At 46.5% G+C, this 19,494-nt stretch overlaps 1 long non-coding RNA gene across 1 annotated transcript in view; it reads left to right on the forward strand.

Moving 5' to 3' along the window:
- Nucleotides 1–1,854: 1,854 nt before the first annotated feature.
- The window catches only part of LOC136648209 (uncharacterized), a 43,855-nt gene continuing 26,215 nt past the window's right edge, over nucleotides 1,855–19,494 (forward strand). The window contains exons 1-2 of the long non-coding RNA XR_010794330.1: nucleotides 1,855–1,916; nucleotides 17,124–17,312. This is a non-coding gene — a long non-coding RNA (uncharacterized lncRNA). The remainder of the gene's footprint in view (nucleotides 1,917–17,123; nucleotides 17,313–19,494) is intronic.

Consider the following 19,494-nt stretch of genomic DNA (forward strand, 5'->3'; position numbering starts at 1 on the left):
GATTATGGCTTCCAGAAAATGTGAATGAATATATGAAGTACTTTCAATGAAAACTGGGAAAGCCACTTTTTCTAAAAGACCTGGGGATGCTGAAATTGAATATGTTGTTTGCTGAGCAGTATTTTGAAGTTCAGTGGTGAAAATACTCATTAGTGTTAGTGAATTTAAAAAAAAAAATAGCAGTTGTTACAAAAACTGGGTCATTATCACCTTCCGTTTAGAAGTTATGGCCACTAGCAGTTTTGGTTGGTGGTCATTTTGTTTTTCAATATGTCAGAAAAAGCATACAGGTTTCTTTGTTGGGCCACTTTTTTAAAAAAAAAAAACAGTCTTGGAGATAATGAACAATGCTCCAAACACAAGATATCCAAAGCAGAGAGTTGACAAACTGCTACTTTTTCCTTCTATACAACATTTCAACATGTCTTAATAAGAACAACGGGTTTTTATCATATTACAGAGTTAATTAATACTATGAGGTTGTCATCATCAATTGCAAGTGGTCATCACCATCTTTATCTTGTATTTTTAAAGTTTGTCACAAGACTACACCATTTTCATATCCCACCATCTGTTACCAGATGTGCTCTAAGATACATGCAATAACATGCATGCGCAGCAGACCAAATATGTGCAGAGATGTTTTGAAATTGGCTCATGACACAGCCCAATGTAACTTGGGATGTTGGGGTACCAGGCATGCGGGTGATTGAGACAGGATTGGAACATACAAAATTATGCATGGGAAGGACAGAGTGGATAGAGAGATGCTCTTTACACTCTCACATAACACCAGAACCAGGGGACATCCACTAAAATTGAGTGTTGGGAGGGTTAGGACAGAGAAAAGAAAATATTTCTTTACTCAGCGCGTGGTCGGCCTGTGGAACTCATTGCTGCAGGATGTGGTGACGGCATCTGGCCGGGATGCCTTTAAAAGGGGACTGGACAAGTTTCTGGAGGAAAAATCCATTACGGGTTACAAGCCATGATGCACATGTGCAACCTCCTGATTTTAGAAATGGGCTATGTCAGAATGCCAGATGTAAGGGAGGGAACCAGGATGCAGGTCTCTTGTTATCTGATGTGCTCCCTGGGGCATTTGGTGGGCCGCTGTGAGATACAGGAAACTGAACTAGATGGGCCTATGGCCCGATCCAGTGGGGCTGTTCTTATGGGGGAAGAGAGAGAGAGAGAGAGAGAGAGAGAGAGAGAGAGAGAGAGGTATAGGTGACTGCCCCCCCCTTCCAGGATGCAGCACACACTCTGGTAGCATTGCTGCATTGGTGATAGGATATTTCAGCAGAACTGGGCTGCTAGTGGGATACCATTGAGAATCAAACCACTCATGTCACATAGCTTCACCCTTTCCTCTGCAGAATGGTTGGTTCTGTTTTTTGGTCAAGTCCAAGTGTGACAAAGTGAGAGATTTCTCAACAAACCTCTATTTCAGGTTTGCAACTATATTAGTAACTCCAGCTGGTGATGTGAAGAACATTTTCTTGACCTTTCTTCCTTCTGGTTGGCCACCCTCTGTTTTGCTGTTGGTTTGGTTCATTTCAGGGGTCCTGTTTCTCCACAGCTTTTGCTAACATGTTCTAGTTAGTGAATACTTTCTGCAGAAGGTATGAAAGCAGCACATATCACTTTAGAGCTTCGAGCGGTACTTTTACTTGGCACCAGCCAAATCTAATTTAAGAGATAATGTCCATGAAATAGGGCATTATTGCAGGGTCATGATTTCTCCTGCTGTTACATAAATGCAGAAGTGAAGCCAGGTTTCTATTTTGGGAACACGAGACATTGATCTTGTGACACCTCTCTCTTCCAAAGGCAATCATTGTCTGGTGCCAAAGAGTGGATCACAGCTTGGCTGATTTGTGACTGAACATACAGGAATGATGCTGGCTTTACTGGTGAGTGCTGCCTGTGTCTAGAGAACCATTTACCATTTAATATTAATAAAAAGGAATCTCATATTTATTATCACCATCTTAATATAAAGGAGATGGAGAAGTAGATTATTGATCGTATATTTCGGCTCTTACCTAGCTGGAGGAGCACTGCCAGGCAGTGACCTTCCTAAGCAGATTGACATCCCGGGTGCAACCCTTGGGCACGCTGTCTTCAGGCCCATTCCCATGGAAGGTGACCATGTCTCTAGAGGCTTCTAATGTGACCGGGGTGACCAGGGCAATGGGAAGAGCAGGGCCAGAGTCGAAGGCCCCCTCTTTTGAGCAGGGAGGGGGTGAAGCCACATGTGCTCACTAAGACCAGGAAGGTTTAAAACCCTAGCCATGTGCAGGGAGGAGGTAGAGAGGGCAAGATGCAAATCTGAGGTTTCCAGGCAGGCTTGGAAGAAGCCTGGGGACCCAGGGAGTGGGGCAGCAGAGGAGTAGGAGGAATTGGGTGCTGCTCAAACCCCCTCCCTTCTTCTTTTGCACTGAGATACTGGGAACGGGTTCTGGGCTGGTGAAGCCCTGGGGAACACAGGAATCTCACCTGGGCATCCTGCTATCCATTCAGATCGAGAGAAAGGTTGTTGCCCTACTGGCAGAAGTTCTCTTGGTGAGCCATAGCCAATAACTCAGGGACAAGAGTTCAGTGGTGTGAGTACAGAAGTTCCATCCTCCTCCCCTACACACACACACACAACATTAGGCAATGAGATGTGCCCCTCCAACAACCTTCTTCCACCTAGGGGCCAGACATTGGGTGCATCAGTACTACAAATACATGTGCATTCCGTACACACATGTGAACCTCCCGATTAGGTCATAGAACTAAGAAAAAAGAGATTGGCATGGGCTGGAGAGGCGCATGCCCAGACAGAGAATGGCACTCAATTCAAGGAAGCTTCTGTCCTTGATCTGCTTATACTATAAAACTTATTGAGATAGAATTACAAACTAGAATTTTTTTTCTGGTCCACCAAAGGCTGACTGGATATATCTTTTTGGGATTACAGGCTGGATGATTTTGAGTGGTGGGCTGGAACTGACTGTGGGCTATAGATTGCCTACCCTTGCCCTACAAGCACCTTCCTACCTACCAATCCCATCATGGTTTCCTAAGAAGACACAACTAGAGTGTAGTTAGGAGACAGCTGTAAAGTTTTCTTCCTTGCTCTTTCTGTGTTCTTTCTTTTCTCTTTTTTCAGAATCACTGCCCTTTATTCCCATACCAATTTTTTTTCCACTTCTTTCCTTTGTTCTAAAAGGATCATGCATCAGGTTTATTATGGACTCTTTGATCTACATCAGTGGCCCTGGGGCCACTTGCGGCCCTCAAGGACTCTCAATGTGGCCCTCAGGGAGCCCTCAGTCTCCAATGAGCCTCTGGCCCTCTGGAGATTTGTTGGAGCCCACACTGGCCCTTTTAGCATGAGGGTGACTGTTCGACCTCTCGCGTGAGCTGTGGGAGGAGGGCTCCATCCACTGCTTGCTGTTTCATGTCTGTGATGCGGTAGCGGCAGCAAAGGAAAGGCTGGCCTTGCTTTGTGCAAGGCCTTTTATAGGTCTTAAGCTATTGCAAGACCTTCATTCATTCATATAAGTTCATCTTTAATATATTCATTTATGCAAACTTATGTAAATTTATTCAAATTTTAAATGTAAATTAATTCTTTTTCCCCCCCAGCCCCCGACACAGCGTCAGAGAGATGATGTGGCCCTCCTGCCATAAACTTTGGACACCCCTGATCTACATTTATTCCACCCATTCTCTTGACACAAAACAATACTTCTCCAAAATATCTCTAATAGCTAACAACCCTTCTTCTTGGCTCTAAAACATTGTTTGATCTGAGAAACCTACAGGGAAACACAGAAGCCTGTTTTGCTTGCTTACTGGTGGACCCCAGAATCGTTTCTCCGGCAAGGAGATAACCAGTTTAAGGTTAAAAAGTAAATCAAAACCAAAAAGCAGGAGTTGGTTCAAAAGTCATAGCTGAATCTGACTCATTTCTTCAACATCAAAGCCCTTTTTCTCAATATCTCAATGACATTCTTTTCAAGGTCTTTTTAATTGGAGGCTCCAGGGATTGAACCTGGGACCTTCTGCATGCAAAGCTCGTACTCTATGGTCCAACACCTATAGGGGACAGCACAAAGTCGCCCCACTGTTCCCAAATGAGGAAACAATGTGACCAGAATGCAAATTAAAGTGGTCACCACTTGCCTAACCCAGTTTATCTTTCATATGAATATTGTGCTTCAGAAACAACATGCCAGTCTAGTTGAAATGAAGCAACTATTGAATCAGACCATTGAGTTGCATTGTATAAGCCTGGAAGTAACTCCCCGAACTTCCAACCCCGATACCCAAGATTTTAACTAGAGAGGCTGAGACTTAACACAAATAGAATGTGCTCAGTCACTGCGATATTGCCCCTCCAGCACCAGCTATTGAGATATACTGCCTCTGTACCTGAAGGTTTCATTTAGCTATAACAAACAGCTGTTGATAGATATCCACCATGATCAATAATGCAACAATCAATGGCACCAGCTTATCAGTGAGAAGAAAGAAGCATCCCTGTGGAGCATGGTCCATCAGTGGTGCTGTGGTGCATGAGAGTCTGATAGTCAGGTGTATAGCACTGGGAATAGACAGTGTCAACATGTCCCTTGATCTCAACCACTGATTCCTGAATGTTTCCCAGTGAGAAAGGGATAGCAGCTGCCAGGCCCCCATGACACTCATTTATTTCAGGACTCTCTACACCGAGTATTAAAATGTGCTACATGAAACTCCTCTGAAGTTACACGACATTTCAGCCGTTACACGACTGAAGTTACACGACGTTCACAAATGGTCAGACATAATCTTTGAAATCAAAGGCAAGCCAAAGGGTAAAATGAAGGGATTTTTTAAAATGTCTCACGTCTGCTATCTCTCTAGGGTTCTTCTAAGGCTTTGACTCTGGCCAAGGGAAGATAACGTGAAGTGCAATCGCACTTTATTATGATCATGTTGAGTTGCTCTGACAAGTTTCATGTGAGATTTTTTTTTTTGCTACAGTGAGTGCAATTTCAACACCAACAGTGGATTGAGACTTCAGCTGAAGCAAAGATTTCAAAAGTTTTCAACAATTTCAAAAGTAGTAAAAAAGTACAGGTCTAATTTTACAAGTTGCATGCTTGTCGGGAGGGGCGGTGTTTGCACCTAGGTTAGGGGGAATAGAGAAGAGAAAGGATGGAATCCTAGTGCCAGGGTCAGCCTAAATCTTCCTAGCACGTGAAGCAGCTTCCCAAATACTTCCCCTGCTTACTGGCTTCCTTATGAGGAAAGGCTATGGCGTTTGGGCCTCTTCAGCCTAGAAAAGAGGCGCCTGAGGGGGGACATGATTGAGACATACACAATTATGCATGGGAAGGATAAAGCGGATAGAGAGATGCTCTTTACACTCTCACATAACACCAGAACCAGGGGACATCCACTAAAATTGAACGTTGGGAGGGTTAGGACACACAAAAGAAAATATTTCTTTACTCAGCGTGTGGTTGGTCTGTGGAACTCCTTGCCACAGGATGTGGTGATGGTGTCTGGCCTGGACACCTTTAAAAGGGGATTGGACAAGTTTCTGGAGGAAAAATCCATTATGGGTTACAAGCCATGAGGTGTATGTGCAACCTCCTGATTTTAGAAATGGGTTATGTCAGAATGCCAGATGCAAGGGAGGGCACCAGGATGAGGTCTCTTGTTATCTGGTGTGCTTCCTGGGGCATTTGGTGGGCTGCTGTGAGATACAGGAAGCTGGACTAGAGGGGCCTATGGCCTGATCCAGTGGGGCTGTTCTTATGTTCTTACGTTCTTATGGGTGATGTGCCTGCTTCTCCCACTTCCTTACTTATATTCTAAGACATATATCCTTACATATATTACATAACATGCATGGGCTACCAAACGTGCGCAGACAGAGGTGTCACTAGGTTGGAGCCAGAGGGGCACCTGCTCCGGGTGCTACACCAATGGGGGGGGAGTACATGACTGCCTCTCGGCTTCCGCACTAGTTACGGAGGAAGCTAGTTCCTTCTACGGAAGAGGTGTGGCAGCTTCACACCCCCATTCCTTCTCCTTCAAAGGGGAGCCTCAAGAGAAGAAAGAACAGAGGGCACAAAACCACCAACACCCTCTCCATCGGGGAGAACCCTGAAGTGACATCACAATCCCACATGACATTGTAATGTCGCACCTCTAAGCACCGGAGCAGTGAGTTACACCTCTGTGTCCAGTGACCCTATACTATTGGTTCATGACACACCATGAGGGAGTTTGGCATTTAACAAGGACAGGGTAGAAAGAAATACATGTGCAAAACAGTTTAAAACATTTTACCCTGCCTTTCCCTTTTACAGTAAAAGGTCCAAGACAGCGAACTAAACACAGTATAATAAAAGACAAAATAGAAACAACAATAAACAGTAATTAAAATAATTTAACAATAAACATAATTTAATAGCAGTGATTCAAAACCATGCATTAAGAAGACCTAGAAGCTATAGTTGCAATGGCAGCAATGCAATCCCCAGGATGAGGATGGAAGGGGTTTTTCTTTACTTATCAGGAGCCAGCGTAGGAGTCCTGGGGGCAGCCGGGGTGTCCACGTTGCCCTCCGAAGGGCTCCCCATGCCTCTAAACATGTAAAAGTAACAAAAAAGGGCACTTCCAGTTTTGCAACAAAAACCAAAAGTGCCTTTTTTTTTTCTTTTTTCAGATATTTAGAGGCTTGGGGAGCCCTGTGGAGGACTCTCCGGACCCATCAGGACTCTGGTGCTGGTTCCCTGTAAGTTAACACCCTGCTACCTTCCCCTCTTCCCCCCAAGTGCTCCCCTGGCTCATGGATTATGACTCACCAGTTTGGGAACCACTGCTTTAGAGGTTAAGAACATAAGAACATAAGAACAGCCTCACTGGATCAGGCCATAGGCCCATCTAGTCCAGCTTCCTGTATCTCACAGCGGCCCACCAAATGCCCCAGGGAGCACCCCAGATAACAAGAGACCTCATCCTGGTGCCCTCCCCTGCATCTGGCATTCTGACATAGCCCAGTTCTAAAATCAGGAGCTTGCGTATACACATCATGGCTTGTACCCCATAATGGATTTTTCCTCCAGAAATTTGTCCAATCCACTTTTAAAGGCGTCTAGGCTAGGCGCCAGCACCACATCCTGTGGCAAGGAGTTCCACAGACCGACCACACAGCTGTCCTGTATGGGGTGGTCCTTAAGGTACCTTAAAAGTTTTAACTTTTAAGATAGCAGAATGTGTTGGCCTGTGTAATCAGCCAAGTGCCTCTGGGTGTCCACCTGCACCTGGACTCTAAATCCAATATGATCTGTTCTAAAGAGGAGGAACTCAAACAGAGCATAGCCCAGGATCTTTGGGAATTAACACTCTTTGACGGACCACTAGAAACCAGACCACTTCAGACAGCCAAAGAGGTTGAGATACTGAGGGACTTGAAGCCCTCTGTCAGGTTCTGCTTTCCAGTTCTAGTACCTCCCTGGCAACCCTGCCAAAATTCCCTCTTCTGGACAATGGTTACTATAGGCTCTCTGTCCCACTTCGTATCTAGTGACCCCAAGCATGAGCATCTGCTTGAGATTAGTACCCTATCATGTTTTAGGGACAGGCAGAATGGTCAGTTCTGTGGACATCTCACCTCACCTTGCAAATCAATCTCTGCTTCCCTGATTGTGCTGGATTGCTCCCCTACTAGACCATACCTCATGCATAGAGTCTCTGCTCTTGTAGCCAGATCCTTATGGACACTTACCTGGCTGATCTAGGCCTCCTCCCTATCCACAAGCAGGACAGAGCTTTAAGGCAATAGCTCTCCCCTCCTTTGCTGCCCCCCTTCAGCAACTGGTATTCCAATGCAAACAGCTTTTAACATTCTTAGTGTTGTTGTTACCTAATACTGTATTTTAAATTTTGTTGCGAGTCATGTTGGAAGCCCTTATTGATGCCTAAAGGTGGGATATAAGTGTTTTATGTAGCAACAATTTCAAAATAATATTGTCTATCTGTAGAGATTGCACTGAGTTTGAAACTTTCACAAAGGTAAAGGGAAGGGATAAGATCCTTGCATGACAAAAGGAAAATAAATTTCGGAAATGTTCCATGTCAAAGGAAGACGTGCAGTGAAGATGAAAACAGAGCCATGTTGTTCACTACACATCAGAAAGTGACTCTGGTACTTAATGGGATTTGCACTGCTCATTTGCAGTTTTGATTTTCCAAGTTTGTGCACTAAATGTTCAAGCCACTCTAGAATATCCCTGTGCCAGCCATTTTCAACCTTTTTCAGCTTACGGCACACTGACATGGCACTAAAGTTGTCAAGGCACACTACTAGTTTTTAATTACATTATTATGCTACAATTAATTTAATTAATATAACTAAGGGCACAAGCCTAACCAGGTCTACTCAGAAGTAAGTCCTATTTTGTTCAATGGGGCTTACTCTCAGGAAAGTGTGGTTAGGATTGCAGCCTTGGATCATGACAATGAAAGAAATTGCCAAGAAGCTTAGAGAGGGAGGTGTATGTGGTTCCTGGAAAGGAAGAACAATGTTTTGTTGCAGGTCTGTTCAAACTGTTATCAATTGATATGCTCTGATATGCCAGGAGAGATGAGATTGAGCATACTGGAGAAATTGGGGGGGGGGCCCTGAGGGGCAGTGAGGAGATGTGACTGAAACAAGTGCAGGATTCACTGGGGTGGGGGGAAAGAGAGAGAGAGAGAGAAAGAGAGAGAGAATGGGAGGCAACTGGTTTTGAACTTTGGAAGGTGGGGAAGAGGCAGGGGAGGGGCAGAAAGAGAGGAGTTAACTGCAATTATGATGGGGGGATGTGTGTGCAGGAGGGGAGGAGGTGGGTGGGGGAAGAAAAGCATCACTTGCCTGCTCATGTATTCAAGAAAGAGTGCAACGAAGCCTCTGTACATCTACTCAGAAGTAAGCCCCATTATAGTCAATGGGCTTACTCCTAGGTAAGTGTGGATTGGATTGTGGCCCAGCACCCTTCCTGCCAAAGCCTTGCCAGGGGAGGCAACGCAGGCAGGGTCACTTTGGGGCATCGCTGGCAAGGAAGAGGGTCTCTCCGGGATCCTTTCCAGCCAGCTGCTTCTGGCTCCTACCTGCTTCCACCTTCAGGCTCACCCTCATTCCCTCCACATTCCCGCCTGTCCAGAGCTCTTCCAGGCTCCTCTGGCTGGCTGTCCAATCAGCGCGTGGGGCAGGCATCAGCAACAGCAGGAGCGTCCAAGCCCCGTTTTCTCCTGCTGCCGCGCGAGGCTCCGAGCCGCAGCTTCTCCCGCACGCATAGCAGCTGCTGCTGCTACCTGACTCCTTGGCCCCACAGCACACCTGAGGCGGCACAGCGGTTGAAAACCGCTGCCCTATGCTGTTAGGAGGCCCCCCAAGGAAAAAGGGAAATGGACTATTTAAAAAGACAGAGAAGGAAAATGCAGCTCTTTATGGATAATTCATTATTTTTGTTCCTAGAGTTTTGGGGAAGTGGCTATCTCTGTCTTCATGGCTGAACCTCCATCGGACTGTCTTGCTCCTTGTACATTGGTGCATATGCCCAAGAAGAAAATTCACGTAGTTCACATCAAATATGAATGTTGCATGCACATACAACTTGCTTTTATCTCCCCATTTAAACACAAATTACTGGGGCCTTTCTTTTTCTGTAAAGCAGTGGCGGATCTGCCATTAAATCAAAGGGGCAAATGCCCCAGGCCTGGAGCCTCACACGCCTTTAGGACCTTGCAGAAGCCTCTCTGAGGCTCCTGACATGGTTTGCCGGAAGCATAGTTTAAAGCAGGGGTACTCAACCTTTCAACTTTAGGGATGCTGGACCTTTAACAAGTGTATAGAAGAGAGAATTGCAGCAGGTGCAACTTGTCATCCCCTGGTTTAAAGTGTTGGGGAAGGTCCAGGGTGCTTCCCCAATGCGTCCTGGAGACATGTGAGGCTCCATGCACTCCAGGTAAGTGGGGGGGGGATTTGCACATGGGGGGCAGCAGCTTCCCATGGGGGAGGCACCATTGCAGATCTTTTCCCATTGTGCACAGGGCAAGGGAGGGCCCCCTAAAATAAGAGTAATGTGTACCATTCCACTGGCTCAGGATCATACTACTGGCCACATCCCAATGTTATTGTGTCTTCTAGCTGCACATCTTGGTATCCAGATATTCACCATTAATGTGAATGGTTCCAAGTGTGGGTCCAGTGTGGAATGGGTCCACAGCTGTACATGTACAGGAACGATTCATGCTAATAACGCAAAGAGGGGGCAAGCAGGAAAAGTCCTGCTTCAGGAATATGTTGGAGTTAGGAATAGAGCTTTAGACTGCAAAACCAAATGCATTTACATGAGAGTAACTGTGCAATCCCATGCATGTCTACTTAAAAGTAAGTTCTATTGTGTTCAGTGGGACTTACTCTCCATAAAATGTGTATAGGGTTGCAACCTAATTCAATAAATTCAACTGAGATTACGTCTGAGTTGACATTTATAAGCTCATGCTGCTAGTGGTTTATTCCCTACTTAGAGCCCAATCCTATCCCATTTTCCAGGGCTGGTGCAGCGATACCAATGGGTTATGTGCTGCAACCTGCAGTGGGGGGGGGGGGGGACAGGATGGGACACTCACATAGGTCTCCTCGAGGTAAGGGAACATTTGTTCACTTACCTTGGGGCTGCATTGCAGCTGCACAGGAGCTGAAAAGTCGGATAGGATTGGGTCCTTAACTGTGACCAGTGTTCTGCCTACCATTCATTCATCCTTTGCAAAACAAGGGGTACATTCTAGATTTGGGTAACCAGGAATTTTGGACAACTGATAAAGGTGGAATTTAGAGAATTGCCTCTAGATCAGTAGTTCTCAAACTTTTAGCACCAGGACCCACTTTTTAGAATAAGAATCTGTCAGGACCCACTGGAAGTGATGTCATGATTGAAAATGATATTATCAAGTAGGAAAAATTTTAACAATCCTAGGCTTCAATCCTATCCATGCCTACCCAGGAGTAAGTCCCATTTACTATCATTGTTAAAAGCATATACATAGCAGCCTGTTCAAAGTACAGAGCTGTAATCTTTCCCCAAATTCAGTCACATACCATGGTAGCATCAAGTCTAATATATGAAAAATAAAATATTGCAATGAATTGGGACCCGCCTGAAATTGGTTCACAACCCATCTAGTGGGTCCCGACCCACAGTTTGAGAAATCAGTGCCCTAGATACTTTCAGGAGTTGGTAAGCACACTGTGAACAATGAGATCTATTAAATTAGACACTGCATTTCTTTAGCATTTACAACCTCTTGATTTGTGATAAAAGTCAATTGTTGTGGGCTGTTTTCTGGGTCACAGAGCATTGCCAGAGGGGGAGGATCTAATGCAGAGCATTTGACCACTTACAAGGTCATTAGTTATGTTGGTTAAGGAGGGTGGGGGAAATAGTTCACTGAGTAGCCTTGGTGATGCTTTTGCTGATTGGTGACCTTAATTAGCACTTGCCATTTGCTAACAGAGGAAAGATGTCATGCCCCGAGGTGAGGAATAAAATGTATTGATTTTGCAACCACAAATTGAAGTTAGTCTATGCTCTAAAGTAGTTTGTAGATAAATATTGCACAAAGCTATACATGTTATCCATGCTTCTCTCATGAAAGCTCTGGCAGCAGGGCAGTCCTCCACAACCTAGAGGTGTTTGAAAATTCTTACTTATTTTACTTAGAAGTAAGTCCACTGTGTTCAATAAGACTTCTTATTGAACACAGTGCCCGGGGCACTGTCTTATTGATCCTGAGCTTTCCGGGGTGCCCAGTCTCAATGGCACTGAGGAGGGCTGCCGCCGGATCCTGCGCCGCCTGAGCTACCGCAGGAGGTGCCTCGGGAGACGGGGACTTTCGTCTCCTTCTCCCAGGTAAAGTAAGCAGCCCTGCAATGGGGCTACTCATTTTAAAGGTACTCACTTAAGATAAAGGAACTTGTGTAGGGCGTGGAGCCCTGCCCAAGCGCCTTGGATCCTGCGGAGCAGAGCTCCGCGGACCTGCCTCCCTCCCTCCCCTGGCACACCTCCCCCCGCCTTCTCTCAGCACCCCGCCAGCCTCCCCCATCCCCAGAATGCCTCCTCCCCACCCCCATCCCCTGCCTGCTGTGCTGTGGCTCAGCAGTCCAGGAGACCGCCGAGCCGCAGAAGCTGGGCTCCCATCCTGCGCTAGCCCAGCACTGGCGGGTGCTGAGCTAGCACGGGCAGGAGCCTGGCAGTGAGGCTCGCAAACGTGTCTTACAGCACGTTTGCAACAGTGCTCAGCGGCATGGAGCCACACCACCAAGCATAGGATTGGGCTCTTAGGCTGCAATCCTATCCTCACTTACCTGGGAGTAAGCTCCACTTACTATCATGGGGCTTACATCTGAGTAAACATGGCCAGGCTTGGGCTCTTAGGCTGCAAACCTATCTTACCAGAAACAAACACCTGTACCTGTGACCACCAAGTCAAGAAGTCATATACCCATCAGTCATGTATGGACATTCCCACAGCTTCTGCTGCTTGCCTAGGATGTGGGGTGGAGGGACGACAGTGGACACATAAGTTCATGCTAAACAGCCAGAAACAAACTCCAAGGATAATTTAAAAGTGTTGTGATTTTCTAACACTTTTCACACAACTCTTCATTTCAATAACCTTTTTTCAAAGAGGATCAAGGAGAAGCACCATAGGTCAGTGGCAGAGCACATGCTTTGCATGCAGAAGGTCTCCATCTCACTCCCTAGCATCTCCAAAAGATCAGGTAGCAGGTGATGGGAAAGACCCCTACCTGGGACCCTGGAGAGCCACTGCCAGTCAAAGAAGACAGTGTTGGGCTGGATGGATCAACAGTCTGACACTGCATAGGAAAGCTTCATATGCTTGTCAGTCATTCCAGTGTCTTTGCATCATTAGCCAGAACACCAAAGGCAGAAGCAAGGTTATTTATTTGTAAGAATACAGCACACACTTTTCCCCTGAAGTCTGTGTAAGGAGGAGTTGGAAACTTTCTCTTAAGACAGGGGTGTCCAAAGTTTTTGGCAGGAGGGCCACATCATCTCTCTGACAATGCGTCGGGGGCCGAGGGGGAAAAAAGAATGAATTTACGTTTAAAATTTGAATAAATTTACATAAGTTTACATAAATGAATATATTAAAGATGAACTTATATGAATGAATGAAGGTCTTCCAATAGCTCAAGGCCTATAAAAGGCTTTGCACAAAGCAAGGCCAGCCTTTCCTTCACTGCCACTGCTGCATCACAGACGTGAAACAACAAGCAGTGGAGGGATCCCACAGCTCACGCAAGAGGTCAAACAGTTGCCGTCATGCTGAGAGCAGTTGCGTCGGGCCAGTGTGGACTCCAACAAATCTCCGGAGGGCCAGAGGCTCATTGGAGGCTAGTATTATAATGCCGTTGTACAAATCTATGGTAAGGCCACACCTGGAGTATTGTGTCCAGTTCTGGTCGCCGCATCTCAAAAAAGACATAGTGGAAATGGAAAAGGTGCAAAAGAGAGCGACTAAGATGATTACGGGGCTGGGGCACCTTCCTTATGAGGAAAGGCTACGGCGTTTGGGCCTCTTCAGCCTAGAAAAGAGACGCCTGAGGGGGGACATGATTGAGACATACAAAATTATGCAGGGGATGGACAGAGTGGATAGGGAGATGCTCTTTACACTCTCACATAATACCAGAACCAGGGGACATCCACTAAAATTGAGTGTTGGGCGGGTTAGGACAGACAAAAGAAAATATTTCTTTACTCAGCGTGTGGTCGGTCTGTGGAACTCCTTGCCACAGGATGTGGTGCTGGTGTCTAGCCTGGATGCCTTTAAAAGGGGATTGGACAAGTTTCTGGAGGAAAAATCCATTATGGGGTACAAGCCATGAAGTGCATGTGCAACCTCCTGATTTTAGAAATGGGTTATGTCAGAATGCCAGATGCAAGGGAGGGCACCAGGATGAGGTCTCTTGTTATCTGGTGTACTCCCTGGGGCATTTGGTGGGCCGCTGTGAGATACAGGAAGCTGGACTAGGTGGGCCTATGGCCTGATCCAGTGGAGCTGTTCTTATGTTCTTATGAGTTCAATGGCTCCTGGAGCACTCCAGAGATCCAGATGTGTACTGAGGCACACCGCAGGGGTAAAAAGTAGCTGGAGCAATTCCCTCTGCTGTCCCCACTGGTAGGACAGATGCTTTATTTTACCAGTGAACAGGGAGAACGTGCCTATGCTCAATCGCCAGAGGAGCAATCAAATGCCAGCCAAGCTTTGCCAAGAGCAATGATTTCATAACCATCTTCAAAGCAGCAGCGATCGCCTCTGCCCTGCCCACCCACTAGCTGCACTGAACAAGCCAGCCCAGTTTGTGATGACAACTGCACCATTGAAGAACTTGCACTAAACAAGTAGCGACGAGCACTTTGAAAGAGAGCAGCTTTCGTCCTGGCAGGCACCTGGAGCAGATGAACGGATAGCTCTGCGCCACCTGAGATGCCGCCAAGCACAGCTGTAATTTGACACACTGTGAAATGAATGGTCTGCGAGCAAACGCTCATTTTCACTTGCTCTAAGCATGGAAGGCACACTGGGAGGAATCCTCTTGGAGCAGGAGGGCCTGAGAACTGTGGCTGCTGCTGCTAGTGTCAGTGTGACTGTCGTATAGGTATCACAGATATCTAAGGCAGCTCCTCTCCATCATCAGGGGTGAAAATCCATCTTCCTTTTCCCTTGATCCTGCAACTTACCCATGACTTGACAGAAGAAGACGGATGCAGTGCCCAGTTCCTCTCCCAGCTTTACTGTCCGCTCGGTATATTTTGAATAGCTTCCCTGCAGCTGGAGGTTGTTTTGCTTTTATTCTCTTGTCTTTGTCTCCAAAGTGCTGGAGTTAAAAATCCTTCCTGGACTCCAGAATTACCTTCTCTTTTCTAAATACTGCACTTTATTTATTTAAGAGATTTCTATCTCACAGTGGTACACTGCTTGGTCATAGGTCATCTATGCAAAGGGCAAGACTAAGGGTTTTGCAAAACTAGTAACTCACCAGTTGGATTTGACTGTTGAAACAATTTGAGTGGGATCGCATGTCCCATAGCACTTATCAATAATCCAGAAATGCCACCTACTACCTACATAGTCTGACCACTTTTGCCTTCCTCCTAGCTTGAAATAGGGTACAGGCAAAGAAGAGCAGCTGATAGATGGAGGGAAGGGTAGTGAGTAACCCAGAGAATAGGATGACCTGATCTACGGACAATGTGCTGATTATTCACAAATCTGATCTGACCAGAGAACTGTCAATCGCTGACCATTATCCAGTGTTAATATGCTGGAATCCCTAGCATGTATTCACTGCTGAAACAGAGACGCCTGCGTTGGCTTGGTCATGTCGTGAGAATGGATGATGGCCGGATCCCAAAGGATCTCCTCTATGGAGAACTCGTGCAAGGAAAGCGCCCTACAGGTAGACCACAGCTGCGATACAAGGATATCTGCAAGAGGGATCTGAAGGCCTTAGGGATGGACCTCAACAAGTGGGAAACCCTGGCCTCTGAGCGGCCCGCTTGGAGGCGGGCTGTGCAGCATGGCCTTTCCCAGTTTGAAGAGACACTTTGCCAACAGTCTGAGGCTAAGAGGCAAAGAAGGAAGGCCCATAGCCAGGGAGACAGACCAGGGACAGACTGCACTTGCTCCCGGTGTGGAAGGGATTGTCACTCCCGGATTGGCCTTTTCAGCCACACTAGACGCTGTGCCAGAACCACCTTTCAGAGCGCGATACCATAGTCTTTCGAGACTGAAGGTTGCCAATACAATCCAGTGTTACCACCACCATGTTTTTGAAATACTTTTCTTGAACCTATATACGGTCGCCCCTTGCTTTAGGCACCATTGACTTCTATAAATTGAACTTGGGACTATCTAGTCCAGTGAAAAGCAAGACAGAAATGGTACAAATATAAATTTATATTCCATCTCTCTAGATTAAAATATATTCAAGACAGCTTACAGTATTTTTTTGAAAACACATAATCTAAAAGCAGAATAACCAAAACATTTAAAAGGAGAAGTTAAAGTGTTACAGAGTAAAAGCACAAATATAAAAGTATCAGATCTTTTAAAAGTTTGCTAGATATGAACTATTTCCAAGGCCTGCCTAAATGTGGGCAATAAAGGAGCCAGCACACCTGCCCACAGAGGCCACCAGGCTCTCTAGGAGCCACAGCCAAAACGGCTCTATCTGCTGTACCCACTTACTGCACCTCTGTCAGTGGGCACACAGAGAAGATCTCATGTGTTCTTGAATAGATTCTCAAAGTTCTTGGGAAGTCTCATATGGAAGGAGATGATTCTTGAGATACCTGCTCCCAGGCCGTTTAGGGCTTTGAGTATCAAAACATATGGCCTTGTGTGAGTCTATTTTGAAATTGGAATAATTAACAAAATTTGAGTTTTAACACCTAGAAGGAACTTGCACATTTTCCCAAATTGCATTTTAGCTCATATCTGACATTGGAAAAAGAACATCAAAGGGATATTTATTCCATGTCAACCCTGCTCAACCTTGTCCTTCACCCAATAGTTGGAGCAACCTCTCTCTCTCTCTCTCTCTCTCTCTCTCCCCTCCCTGTGTGTGTGTGTGTGTGTGTTTAAGTCCCACTTAGCCTTGCTCCATATCAGCAAAAGAGAACCCAAGAAGCGCCATTACCATGCAATCGACTGCAGGCCCCAAATCATGCAATTGACCTCCTCCCGGGGCACAATCCTATCTGTGGTGTGAGATTATTACATTTATTATTGATTATTTAATTCCCCCTCCCACATGTGTGCTAAAGAAGACAGCCTGCTGTTACTGCATTAATGTAATCTACATGAGATCTCCCTGTTACGGCTGGCAGGCTGCTCTCACCCACAGACTCTGCAAACTGCTAATTAACTCCCCATTATGATTTTTTTTCTCCTCTATCAAAGAAATGCAAGATGACACAATTCAATTAAAATGACTAGAGGAGAGTTTGAGCTGACATATGTTTCTCTCAATACATTTATTTTCCTTTTCCTAGACAAGCTGGAAGAAGTGCCCGTCTGCAGTTAGCAACCCTGGCAAGGCTGACAAGCGAATGGAGGCTGCTCACCATCTGATTGCATTAGGCTTTACCTTCCCGGGGGTTTAACTTCTCTCCCTAAGGAGGGCTTCGCTTTCCTCACCCAGGACATTATGATTTACACAAGGATCCAAGATGTAAACACTGGTATGTTGAAGTAGCTCTGGGAAAAGTAGCAAGGAAGGAAGAAAAAAGAGAAACGGTGGGAGGATGGAATGCCGTGGGACCTGGAGCATCAGAGAGAGGGTCAAAGTGACCAAAAACAGAATGAGCTGTTGATTCTAGTAGGGGCAACGCAATCTTGTACTGCCCAGTGCCGGCACTCCAGCCCCACTGCTGGTACTGGGCATTAGTGCCATGAGGCACTTCGGTGCCGGCTGTGAGCCCACTTCACAAGCAGAGAGGCTAGCGTCAGCTGGCACTGGGTCTCAGTGCTAGAAGGATGCTTTGCTGGAGTGCCAGGTGGTAAGTTTCCCTGCCCCTCAGCAGGGAGGCCTATCATGGCGGGGGGGGGGGGGAGAGCAGGTAAAAGGTGGGGGCAGGGTGAAACTGAGCAGGAGGAAGGCAGGCTGGAGGACAGATTGGGCCCAGAAGGGAGCGGGGATGGTGGCATAGGATGCCACTGAATCCTATGGCCCCCCCCAGAGCTGGGCCACCTGATAGTGGTCTCCTCGGTTTTGTGCCAGCTCAAGGGCTGGCACAGATCTGAGTAGACCCATTGGAGCCAGTCACACTCGAAACAGGGTAAGGGAACCGATGTTCCCTTATCCTGAGGAAATCTTTGGCACCTTCCTTGGCCTCATAGAATACAGTGGTGACCATTTTGGCAGCACTGTACTGCTGCGTGCCAGTGAGGGATAGGATTGGGTCCTAATTATCCAAATGAAGTATGCACAACTCCTTCAACCTTTCCTCATAGGGCATGGTCTCCAGTTCCCTCACCATCCTAGTCACCCTCCTCTGGACCTGGTCTAGTTTGTCAATAGCCATCTTAAACTTCAGCACCCAGAATTAAACACAGTATTCCAGGTATGGTCTGACTAAAGCAGAATACAGTGAGGCCATGTTAAGGGTTCATCCCTGGGACTGAGAGAGAAGTTACAGGCTGAATAGCAGCAGGCCTTGAAGCCTTGGCCTGACTCAGCCAGCACAGCATCCTGGGAAGAAAGGATGATGCAACATCGGGTGATGTAGACCAGGTGACTGCTATGTGTGTGTGTGTGTGTGTGTGTGTGTGTGTGTGTGTGTGTCACTCCATGCAGAGTCAGAGTGACTTAGCAGTTTCTTACTCCACACTGATTGGCTGACAGCATATAAAGTCCAGCAGGGACAAGCTGGGGTGTGGGAGATGAGAGTGGAGTTAGTGCCAAAGGCTACGTCAGTGAGAACCGTGATTCGTGTGATATCTGGACTGTTGTTGTACATATTGTATATAGTAAAGAGGTGTTTGGTGGAGAACTTCTGCCTTGTGTTGTCTTGTTCCCGGGAGTGCCGGTGCTCTGGCCTTGGGAGATAGGCAAGCCAAGCAGCCGGGCAGCAGCTGGCGCTGTACACCGTTCATCCAGCTCGCAACAGGCCATTACTTCTTGCAATCTGAATAATACAGTATACTTCTGTTGATGCAGCCTAGAATTGCATTTGCCTTCTTTGCCACTGTGTCACACTGCCAACATTATGTGTACCTTGTTGTCAACTAATGACCCAATCTTGTGGGCCGCTTAACGGCAGTGGATCTAGCAATCTTCTGCTGTAAGTCATCTTGCATTGGTGCAAATATTGCTGTCGTGCTATGGAACCAATGGTGGAAGTGGCCAAAGGTTCCATGCACATGCAAGAACTTCTTAGATGCTCCACAAGTGTAATTAAGGTGGAAGATGGGGTGGGTTTGTGGGTGGCTTAGGGGAGGATTGGAATGGAGAGTGGGTCAAACCAAGAGGCAGTTCAGGATCGTGAGGGGGTGGATCTTGGTGGCAGTTGGGCATGCCAGATCCTATCCCCCTTTCCCAGTCCAGATCACCCCTTCCTGTCCTTACTGTCACAAAATAGCTAGCATATGCCTGAGGAGACCCACTGGCAACAGGCAATTTACCAGGAGGTATGTAAAAAATATTTGTACTTACCTCTGGTCAGCTGCCATATTGCCCTGTCCCCACAGCATGCAATATGCACTCCGTCAGTGATGCTGCATGCTATGTACTGGCAAAGGATAAGATCAGGTTGTTAAACACCTAGATCTTTTTTACACGTGTAGTGTCCAAGCAAGTATCCCCAGTCTTCTATTTGTGTATCTGATTTTTCTTACCCAAATGCAGAACTTTACATTTATTCC

This window comes from Tiliqua scincoides, chromosome 4 (assembly GCF_035046505.1).
Source record: "Tiliqua scincoides isolate rTilSci1 chromosome 4, rTilSci1.hap2, whole genome shotgun sequence".
Lineage (NCBI taxonomy): Eukaryota > Metazoa > Chordata > Lepidosauria > Squamata > Scincidae > Tiliqua > Tiliqua scincoides.